Source organism: Tenebrio molitor, chromosome 5 (genome assembly GCF_963966145.1).
Source record: "Tenebrio molitor chromosome 5, icTenMoli1.1, whole genome shotgun sequence".
NCBI classification, from domain to species: domain Eukaryota; kingdom Metazoa; phylum Arthropoda; class Insecta; order Coleoptera; family Tenebrionidae; genus Tenebrio; species Tenebrio molitor.
The window spans coordinates 22,732,299-22,744,394 of NC_091050.1; the positions used below are offsets into that span (position 1 = coordinate 22,732,299).

Here is a 12,096-nt window from a genome sequence, read left to right on the forward strand (position 1 = left end):
TGATTAATTTTTTTCCATTAAATTTGAAATCACAATGAATCTCAAGGTATTTTATTTACATTTCGATTTCGATTGCAAGATCGATGTTCAAGTAAACAATCCGATTGGTTTATAATTTGACAATCAGCTGTCAAATGGCATTTGTGCACGTAGCGAAATAAATTGGAAATAAAACAACATTTCTTGTACGTCGATGTTAAAACGTTAATGTTAACGTTAGATCTAGAAATTCAAAATGTAGGCAAATGCTAATGCTATGATGCGAGTGCGAGAGAGATAACTCTCGCGGAGAGAGACAGCACACAAATGTAATACTAATACTGATACTAATCAAATCACCAATCAATATAACACATCAGACTTGATGCAGTGTCAGGATGTCGTAATTTAGTAATTGTCAATAGATGAAATAATTGGGTGAACATTACGTTAACAATGGTGTCGTGGCGGCTTGTGTCGTGGATCGAGGTGATCGTGGTCTGCACATCTATCACAGGCTTACCTCCTGTAAAATAATAAAATGGGGTGGTGAGTAACCAGTTCGCTGAAAGTGTTGTGCGAGCACAACCAACACATATTTACAATAATGAATCACACACACCTTAAATATGGTACCATCGCAACGTCAACTCTTAATACCTTTGGTGATTGTCAAATATTATTACACATTCATTGAGCTCTAGTACTTTAGGTCATTATCAATTAACATTAACTGATTGAGCTCTGTCCAGGGTTATGGGAAAGACTAGGGTTCAGACAGAACCCTCTAGGACTCAGTCCTCATCACAATAAACAACTGTAATCAAACGAGGCGCCCTGATAACACTCAGCGACCCTCAATCAATTGTGATCACCATCGCGACGAAGGTGTGCAATGAGTACAAGTACTCGCTCCGCCCGATACACAGATGAGCAGCCCTGATAACACTCACCGACTCACTCAATCTGTCTCACATCCACTGGCAGCTCCCCGGTCTCTGCCAGTCCAATAGATCACAATCAATTTCACACCACTAGCAGCTCCACGGTCTCTGCTAGTGTACAGTTGCCGGAAACAAAGGAAGGGTGGACAGTCTAGTTAATTAGCTCGACATGTCGGGGCTCAATCATATCAAAATTAGGAATCTCATCAACTGTCATTATAACTCTAATCAAATTAACAACGTGATTACCCCCAATGGTGAAAGTAACATTATCTCAATTAATTATAACTCACGAGCAGTCCTGATCTCAGTCAGCGACTCTCAATTAACTATTAATCACGAGCAGTCCTGATCTCAGTCAGCGACTCTCAATTAATTATTATTATTAATCACGAGCGGTCCTGATCTCAGTCAGCAACCCTCAATTACTTGTAGATCACGGGCAGTCCTGATCCCAGTCAGCGACCCCCAATTAATTATAAAACATTTAAAGACTCACAATACTAATTGTATTTAATTATGGCCATGATCGTTATCAAAATAAATTATTAAACTAGGTAAACTCACCACAACACCAACAGAAACAGGTCACTCAGTGATACACTCACAATACTTATTGAATTTAATTATGGCCATGATCGTTATCAAAATCAATTATTAAAATAGGTAAACTCACCGCAACACCAACAGAAACCGGTCACTCAGTGATACACTCACCTTATTGAATATTTTCACACCACCACAACTTCTGCAGGAAAATCGGGTTCAAAATAACGACAACGATCGAATTTTGTGTCTGAACGACTGTTTATTTCCCACTCCCTAACGCTTTCCTAACAAAGAAATCTAATCGGTATCAATCACGTAACGTGTACCGTCTTAAAACTATGAATTAAAAAAAAGGAAACAAAAACGGAAAAATCACGGCCACACATTGCGCCGTCCTAATAAATTACATGTATTTCAGTGTAGATCGTTCACAATGGCGTTATGATGAAAGTTAATGTTACATGATATTGTTAGCGTTAACGTTAGACCCAGAAATGTTCTGGATTCTTAACGTTACATTTTAACATTAGCCAACGGAAATAATTTTAAAAAAATACTAAAATACATGTACATACATACTTAGATCTAACGTTAACATTAACGTTTTAACATCGACGTAACGTTAACGTCATTGTGAAAGGGCTGTTACGCATATCCATCACAAAAACACATAGAAAAAAGCACTTCAGTTTTTCCCGAATTTTTTCGTAAAAGATCAAATTTAACCGATACAAATTTTGTAATTTTTGACTTTATACAACTGTCATCTTTTCCCAGCTTTTAATGTCCATCGATGGTACATACTCAAATTGTCGTAAATATTTACAACGGGATGAGTACGTCTTTTGACTGTTTGGTCAACGAAACTCTTAAAATTTATTTAACCATACGGTATGACAGTAAAACTGTCGGTGCTAGTGCAAACAAATTCAATGTTAAAGTGGTTAAGGGAAATCTCTAAAATGCTACAACATCAAGGGATTGACATTATTTTTCTAACATTTTCTTAATACATACTTTCAAACTCTATTACAATTAAACGAAGAATTAAACGAAAATGTGGGCAATCAGTTTTATAAAATAATCTTAAGGACAATGAATACATTATTGGCGCCACTAGGTATGTTGCAAGCTGTAACACTGGGGTTTAAGGGTTTAAGATTGAAGCTCTTCAGGCCATCAAATCCAATTATCTAGGTCGAAGGATTCCGGTCCGAAATGTCTCATAAACCCGAGAATTTTCGATTGAGCCAATTAACGTTGTACTGAATACTGAATGCTTATTTGAAGTCTTTAATTTTTTCAATTAACTATTTGCACAGCTAAGACACATTTAGACTATTTAAGACATAAAACTTTCTCACTATATTGTATTTTAGCCAATATTGATAACTAATAGAAATGACAATAAAATGTTGATATTAGCAAAATTTTAATCTGTGCTAGCCTTTGACATATGAGAATTTGTTTGAAACTCGACCAAACAATTTACAAATTATTAACACTTACAATTAATTTTTGTAAACATTCATAACCCTTAACGATATTGTATCATCATTCATCTTTTTTTTTAATTTTAGTTATATACAATTTTTTAAAATTATTTTGCAAGCATTCGGGGCACTTTTCCAGATTCCACATTATTCATGCATTACCTAGTAAATATTTGGTGTTTTGCAATGCAATTTAGAAATTTATGTTAGGTATCGAAATCAGAATGTTTCAGGAAAACGAAAAGCTGTGCTAATGCCCGACAAAATAAACATAAACAAATAATTAAGGGCCAGGTAAGAGAATTAAATATTTAATACGAATTAGTGAATGAATCCGAAATTTCGATTGGTTCAATCTGACCACGTGTTACTTACGATTAACTTAATTTCGTTGTGTAAACTCGCCCTTAGACTAATTAATTGCTTTTATTATTTCTAATTTAACATTTTTAATTTTCCAAACATACGGGTATATTATTTGAAGTAAATTAGTATATTATATTATAAGTGATAGAAATGCATCATTATACAAGAGTGAGAATTTTGACCGTCGAGTGCGCTTGCGCACGAGTGGGACACTTCTCACGAGTTTCATAATGGCATTTCGATCACGTGTGATATACGACGTTTTATCTTACAGGTGCAACTATTGCAAAAAATCCAAGAAATGCAGTTTCATTCAAGTAAAATGACAGCTGTCAAATTTAGTCACTTGTGAGTAATTTATGTCAAGTTAAATGGCAACTGTCAAATTAACTCACTAGTGAGTACTTTATCTCACTTGTGATTAAAATTTGACTTCTGTTACCGAAAACAATGGTCGTCTAAGGTAGCTCAAAAACTCCACCTGTAAGATAAAATAAATCACACACGATGCTTCAATTAAATTGACATTAGCACATCAGCTAAAATTTAATCCCCACGTACGTGTATAATACTAGTTTGATATAGTGCGGCAATAGTGACAATATTATGTTAAATATGCCAAAGTGGATATATCTTAATATTAATTGTGTTGGGTTTGATTGTGGTCTCACTTTTTGCAATCATATTGACTGTGACATCTGCTGCTTACAAATCACTGGGTTTTGTTCTTCGTAACAGGAGATTATTCCACAGTACCGAGGCAATTATATCGCTTTATAAGGCTTATGTGCGATGCAAATTGGAGTATGCTGGTATTGTTTGGTCACCAATATACAATAATCACACCTGGGCCTTGGAGAAGATTCAAAGACAATTTGCTAAATTTTTAATATTTAATGAGACAGGTCAATACCCACCTAGGGGACTTCAACAGGAAACTCTCTTAGAATGTGTTCAGCTTCATTCATTGTCGAGTAGACGGGATTTTGCTAAAATCAAATTTCTCTCTTATGTGCTTAGCTATTCAGTTGAATGCCTCTACCTATTGTCAAAGCTTCTGCTTCTGAAAGTGTGAAGCTTTGAACTAAGATCTGCAAGGACAAATGTTCTACTAATGTCACCATTATACCAGATGGTTAACAGCTGTTCAACCAAAGCTGACTCCAATAAAATCGATATATTTTTTACAATGCCCTCCGAACTTAGATCTGTTCTTAGTAAGAGTATTTATAAGCTGGCAGTAAGTGTGATTCCTAATGGGAAAGTAGTGTATATGTATGAAGAAAAATACAATTAAAATTCGAAATTCACAAAATAATTATGGTAAATTATATGTTTTTAATTTGTTGTAGCCAATTTAGGGCGTCTTCGGTAAGTAGATGTAGTTTGGAGAAACTTTGCTGGAATTTAGTAAGGGGACAATCTTCCACAATGTGTTGGATGGTTTCTTTTTCTGCACCGCATTCATAAGAAGGGTTTTCGCGAATGTTCCAGTGAAACAGCATATTATTGCATTTGCCATGGCCGGTTCTAAAACGATTTAATTTACACCAGATTTTCCTGGGTAGATCAAATCCCGGAATTTGTTTTGTAGGATCCTCAATTAGATTTTTATTGAAAATATCTACTTCTTGCCAGGCTGCTTTCCAATAGTCAGATCTGGAAAATGGTTGCATAAGAAATTCTTCTTTCCAAAGTGGTTTACGCCATTTTAATCTAAAGGGAAAGTAGTATCCTGCTGCTACTCATTCCACTTACTGCCTTAACTGATGATAGCTTGCCTCTAATTAGGTCATTACCTGTTGGCAAGCTCAACTAAATCATAATAATAATAATACATTATAATGTTTATAATACTCCAACAATTAATAGCTTCATTAGTTTTCATTAGATTTCAGTATTGTCTGTAATCCATAATGCCGTATCGACGTGGATGTCGTGTATAAAGTAGATGTAATGCAAAATAAATGACAATATAAAAATTATGCTTTTGAAGGGATTATCATTATTTGATAGAATTATCTATAATGATAAATAAATCCGGTCTCCATACCTTGTTCTCTCTATAATACGAATATACAAAACTATTAGGTATTCACGATCTTTTTGGGACCGAGTTGGCTATGATTTTTTCTTTTCATGTTGGACCAACTGACTCAGTGTTGCAACGGATGCTATTTTTTTTTCTGTCAGTGTCTGTTCGACATTTTCTTGCCACCGCATTGCCAGATTTATTATTTTAATATTCGTAAGAAACTAAATGATTTGTTAAGTGTGTAAGAATAATTTAAATTTCCGTCAAAGGAACAGTCAAAATTGCCAAAACAATTTTATTACGATAAAAAATTAAATTAAACGATTTAATTTAATTTAAAAAGGACAGACCAGATTTAAGAGATCCGGCAACAATGTACCTATTCAGAAAATATAACCCTAAACTGAAAACAACCTAACCTAACACAAAAAGTGTCAATTTCCTTTAGGGAATTTAGTTATCAGCGAGGTACTGCCAACAAAATCACTAGATGGTCATAGCCAACTCGGTCCCAAAAAGATCGTGAATGCCTTATAGATACACACATTTTCAACGACTGGTTAATAAAATAAATATAGATGTATATTGTTCAGTGGTGTTATTTCATAATTCCAATTTCTTCATAACTTAAATATAGCATTTGTATATAATAATCAACAAAATTAATTGGTCTTGAAAACACTTAGAAATTTGCATGTCTTAAAACTTAAGCAAATTACTATTTTATAGCCTATCAATCACCTGTCAAGGTTACATATGTTCTTAAAAAAAATAAAGAAAATAATCAAAAGATGCTAACGTATATACAACGTAAGGAATTTCTAGTTGATCTAGAAATTATTATATTATTTTTACAGTATTACCGAGTTGGTAAGTTAATCAGTTGAAGAACATATAGAATTTACAACAATGGAAGGAACCTCCCAAATCAGGACATAATTGAAGATTGGATCTCAATATAAATTAAATATTTACTGAGTGACCTGCGCTATTTGTAGCGATCTCACATAATTAAAAAAAAAAGAAGAATTATGAATCAAATAAAAATTTAAAATGTCAAGGAATTTTACAGGTTTATCAAAATTTTAATTTCAAAATTGAAACCGCAACGATTGCTAAACTTCAGTAATTTCTTCAGGTTGTTCTACAGAAAAGTCTCCGACATCTATCTTTTACCATTTTTTTAAGTTTCACAGACTACTAGTAATAGTACATGTCAATTAGAATTTTTTTTTGTTTTCGTGAAAGAATCGTATGTTCTTCAGTGTTTTGTAGCCCTTTGGCTAGTTGGCTACAAATGACACCTGAAAAAGAATCATGCATTTCTTTTCCTAGATACATAATGTATTATTATTATAAAAAAGGGGTTTTATTATTTATTTCACTTATAATTTTATTTTATTATTACGAGTATTTTTATCAAATATTGATCATTTATTTTCCATTACCTCGACTTTTTACATATCCACATTGAAATTAGTTCATTACAAACTATAGATAATACTGAAATCAAGTAATGAAGCTATGAAGTAATGAAGTTACAAAGGAATGGTGTTTCCTCTGCGGTCACCCATTCAAACACTGATCCGGCCCGATTTTCCTTAATGTCGCTTATCAAATGAATTATTATTGTCTAACGTGTTTAAATTAAATCATATTCAGCAAAAGTTAAAAGTATTTTTTTCACTACTAGTCTCAGAAGGCGTCATTATTGACTCTCGAACCGACCCCAGAAGTAGAATTTCTCTCCCTTGGTTAATAATAATTTTCATTATTAACCAAGGTCAACAATGAACAGCCGTCACTTAGCAACGAAAGATTTTCTTTGATTTTATTGGTTAACGTAGACAGACGATTTTCAATTTTCATAGCAACCGTTGAAAAATGAGAACTCGGATCGTCGCATCGGACAAACAAATTTAATTAATAATTATTATTAGAAAGGGTTTTAACGGATCTAGTAGTGAAAAAAATAATATATACACCACGCTAGAGAAGACAATTTTAAGCCTCGCTTTTTTATTCCCCTCGAAGCTTCGCTTCTCGGGGAATAAACTACCTCGGCTTAAAAAATGTCTTCTCTACCTTGGCGTATAATATACTATTTTTTAAACATCATAACAAAACTGAATTGGTGTAGGCGTATAAATTTATGCTGCGCATATTTTTTTATTAGTTGATTTTTTATCGGATAACAAACAGTAGGCTTTATGCATGAATTAATATGAGATCCAATAATTCGGGCAATGAAAAACAGGTTATAATTAATTAATCTCCCTAAATCTAAAGCAAATGCATATATTTTTTTATTTAGATAACTACAAATCCCAAATCAAACATATAAATTAATCAGAAATTATAAATGAAAATATTTTTTTGTTTGACACTGTCAGAATGTGAGAATTTTCTCCTGTGTGAGCGGGTTTTGATAAATGTCACAACTTGTCAAAACGAAACGTCAATCTAATTTTAAAGATTTTAAGCGATTTGGAGCCTTTTAGGGGCTCGTCGAACAAAAAAACGTTGTATTCAACTCGTTCTTGTGTAAATTGGGCTTTTTTTGGCATGAGTTTAAACTGGCCCACTCATGCCAAAAAAAGCCCAATTTACACACGAACTCGTTAAATAAACTACTACTTTCCTTCATTTACGTTATGTAGGTAATACGACGAAAAATAGTTTTCAAATTTTATAAAACTTTCTATGTAATCTCTTTGAAAACATGTTTTACTGAGGATCTCATGCACAAATGGACATCGGAAGGAAAAAAATAAAGACCAACAGATTTTTCTGAACACCCGGTGTATCTTCGACTAACTTCATGCGATAATTTATTTGATTTGCTATATTGCTTTGTAATTCGATTTTATGTCTGGCTTGGGTAATAAACCGTATTGCTATTGGAACTATTACTATTAACAAGCAATATAAGTGAGGATGTTCAAGACTAACTATAACCTGAAACTGTAACTCCACTGGAAGTAGACAAAAAATTGAAGAAAACAATTCTTAGATATCGTAAGTGTGTTAACACAAACCTGTCGTGACGAAACGAAAAACTAAGCTAAATTTATTCAAATAACTTTTTAAAGAATTCTCTAACTCACTTAACATATCAAACGTTTTTGTATGCAGTATAGGTCACATTTTAAAATTAAAGATTAAATCTTTGTTGTTTAATTTCCGAATGTTATTGCCACTCGCATTAAAATGTAATTATAAAAATGAATTTAACATTAGTTCCAGATTTAAGTAACCTTCAAAAAAATCGCACAAGAGCGATATAACTTTTGTTAAATTCACAATTGTTTAAATCAAAATTATAGTGTTAATGTCGCCATGCAGCATGCTAAATTTTTGTTGATTATTCTGATGCTTGTGGTGAGAACATTTCAGTAAATTCGGTGTTGTCAACTAAACGATTCTATTCTTTACAGTTTCTGAGAAATGTCAAGTCAGAAATTAAAGGTATGTGGATAGATAAATTGGAGATGTGCAATGCGAGTTACCACTATCCAATAACACTTGAGTCATCGATGATGATACGTGATAATGTGCAGTATCTCAATTTTACGGCCATCGTCAACACCCCATTTGGACAAAATCAATTCGTAAATATTTATTATCGCCACATGTGCGTCTTGTAATCGGCATTACCCATGATTGTTTTAGCTGAATGCCAGTCTGGATTACTCAAAAACTGGAGACAATTATTTGCCGCTATTCAAATTCACCAGGTCGAATTTGTGTGACTTTTTGAACAAAGACTTGGGCCCGTTTTGGTTTGAAATTCAGAAACAAATAGCAGTGCAACCTAAAACTTGTCCGTTACCGGTGGTAAGTGGGAGATATTTATTATTATCATTTAAAAATGGGGCTATTTAGGGTCGGTATAACTTGAGAAACTATCAACTACAATACAAAAAACTCCAAATACCGTTACCTTCTGGATATTTAAAGGTCTATTTGAATGTAGGGGACAACAAAACCAAGCAAGTTGTTGTATGTGTACTCTGCTTGGTCAAAATAGAGTAAATAGGCAGTTTTGTAATGGCAATGGATCATAATTTTTAGGTTAATTTTATAGACATGTCTTTTTTTAGTTGAAGAAAATTATTCGCCACAAGAGTTCCTGAAAATAACAAACACTGTGTCAAAGCTGTTTTTGTCAATATAGAATAAATTATAAGCAAAACGATTATTGTAATTATTATTATTAACATTAACTATCTCTTTTACAAAAATATATAAGAAGCAAGTTTAGCACAACATGATCAAAAGAAAAACAGATAACATAAGATAAACAGATACGGGGTGGATATGGAAAAACAAAACTTCTGATTACTTGCGGTGTGGCTTCAGTCATAGAGGTATGATGAAGAAACTCCAAGAAACATGGTTATACAGGCTGTCCCAAAAGTACCGCATTTCCTTAAATGTGCGTCATCTAGAAGTGGAGTGCAGAAACATATTTAAAAAAACAATATTTATTTTTTTTGAAGAAATGGAGCTCTAAAGACTTCCTTTATCACTTTTTTGTTGATGATGTTATTTGAAGATTCGAGTTATTAAGGCAGTAATGCTGAAATAGAAGCCCCTTTTGAAACAAATGAACAAGTGTAAAGCTATTGTGAATAACAATTTGATAACATGTCGTTTTAAGTTATTTAAATTTATAATTAAAAAGTGAGCAACGAAAGTTTTGGGGAGTTTATGCTATTTTTGAAAAATTTCCAAAAACTTAAGCAGTTAACAATTTTTTCAGAGAAAACTTCAACAAAATCACTATTTTTTAGACTCTCATAAAGAGGTTGCCATCTACATAATGCGGTTGTCACGGCAACAACAATTTTCTGAAATCTTTGATTATTTAATTAATAAGTGAAAATCTTTCGTTCGTGGTATTGGCTAAAACATTTTTTTAACATTTAAAATAAATGAAAATAAATTTCTGCAAGTAATTATTTGACGTTGGTCTCCGGCTTTCAGTTAAAACGAAATTCCACCAGAAAGTTTGAATATCACATAAAATACAAATTAATTATATCGGATGTTCATTTAAATTTATCCTCAAAGTAGGCGCTGAAGAGTTGACTACCCACCACTCGTCAATCTGCACATTAAAAACACAAACAACACAAAAAGTGAGGTTAGATTTAAACAGCTGATCCGTGATCTGTAATCCGTGGTGCGTTCACAATTGACTCTTCAACGCCAACTTTGAGTATAAATCAAAATGAACAACCCATATAAAAATTATACATTATAGGGGTGGCCGCACGAAAAGTTCGGATATGTTTATTGCTGGTACCTTTAATTTAATTAATTTAAGATTGTGTTTTGAGTGAGGGTATGGGGAAGGTAATTTAGTATAGATGTCATGTCATTACTACGCCACCAGCTGCTCCCAACCACCCCCGCTTCGAAATTTTAAATGGCACCCTAGATACTGAGTAATTATGAAAGATGATATGCATTTTAATAAGGATGTGTAAAGAAAGTGACAGGTTACAAAGCAAAATTTTCGAGATATTTGACTTTGAAGTTTAAAAAATTGAATAATTTATCAATTAGAAATTTTTATTTCATCTGATTAAAGTAATTAAGACAAATGGATAAAAGACCTAAAGTCTAAATATAAACTATAATAAACTTCAGAAAAATCTCGAAAACTTTCAATTTTTTTCGCGCGAAAGCTGGTTTAAGTATAATACAAAAGGTAATGCGGTGTGTTTTTGTTTAAAAAGGGTAGGTTAAATCAATGAAGAATCAAATATTATGTAAATATTATTAGATATTCTATAATTGTTTTATTATAATTTCATAATTACGTTATAATAATAATATCGCTGGATAAAAATAAAATAAAAGATTTAACTACCTGTACAGGTGTTCGTATCTATGTATTGTGAACTGATGTAAGATTTAAAGAGCTAATGCGTTCACAATCGACTTTTCAACGCCAACTTTGAGAATAAATTGAAATGAACACCCGATATGTATAAAGTATCGGGTGTTTTTTTTAATTTCACCTCATAGTAGGCGTTGAAGAGTCGATTGTCAATGCACTATACGGGTTACGGATCACCGATCAGCTGTTTAAATCTGATGTTTTACACGAGTGATGCGTTCACATCGACTACTACGAGGTGAAATTTAAAAAATTACCCGATATTAAATATGCATTTACATTACTTAAATGTCGTTTTATGTGACAAATAAATCACAAATACTGTATTATATAACAAAACTTAGTGAAATGCAGAATAACATTTATAAGGATGCACCGTCATTCGAGTAGAACAAATTTCAAAAATAATAAATAAGTCTAATGTTATTTTTTATGGTGGCGCCGCAGTGAATTAGTTGTCAATTAAGTATGAAATGGACGATATAATCTTGATAGAGGTGTTGAGGGATCCATGTAGGGTTGATGATCGTAAAAGTATTTTTATATTTCATCTTCGACATCGACATCGAAATGATGGAGCAACGTTGTACCCCATTCTCGTGGATTGCTTTTCTCCGAGCAATGCATAATATAAAGTGTAGAAAAAAAATTTAGACAAGATTTACATAATGTGAAGCGATTCTTGTTTCTTAAATAATTTCCGATATTTAGGTTTGTTGCTCCATCCCAGCAAAGTTCAGAATTTAATAGTTCATTTTCACAACGGCAAGCTTTTTGAAGACATTTTTTGATTAATTCAGTTTTAAATTTCTAAACAAG

General features: G+C 32.6%; 1 long non-coding RNA gene across 1 annotated transcript; it reads left to right on the plus strand.

Annotated features, from left to right (window-relative positions):
* The first annotated feature begins 8,062 nt into the window (after window positions 1–8,062).
* On the plus strand, window positions 8,063–9,475 carry LOC138131828 (uncharacterized). Its single transcript, XR_011159919.1, has 3 exons — window positions 8,063–8,977; window positions 9,039–9,203; window positions 9,252–9,475. It is a non-coding gene; the product is annotated as an uncharacterized lncRNA (long non-coding RNA).
* Window positions 9,476–12,096: the final 2,621 nt, after the last annotated feature.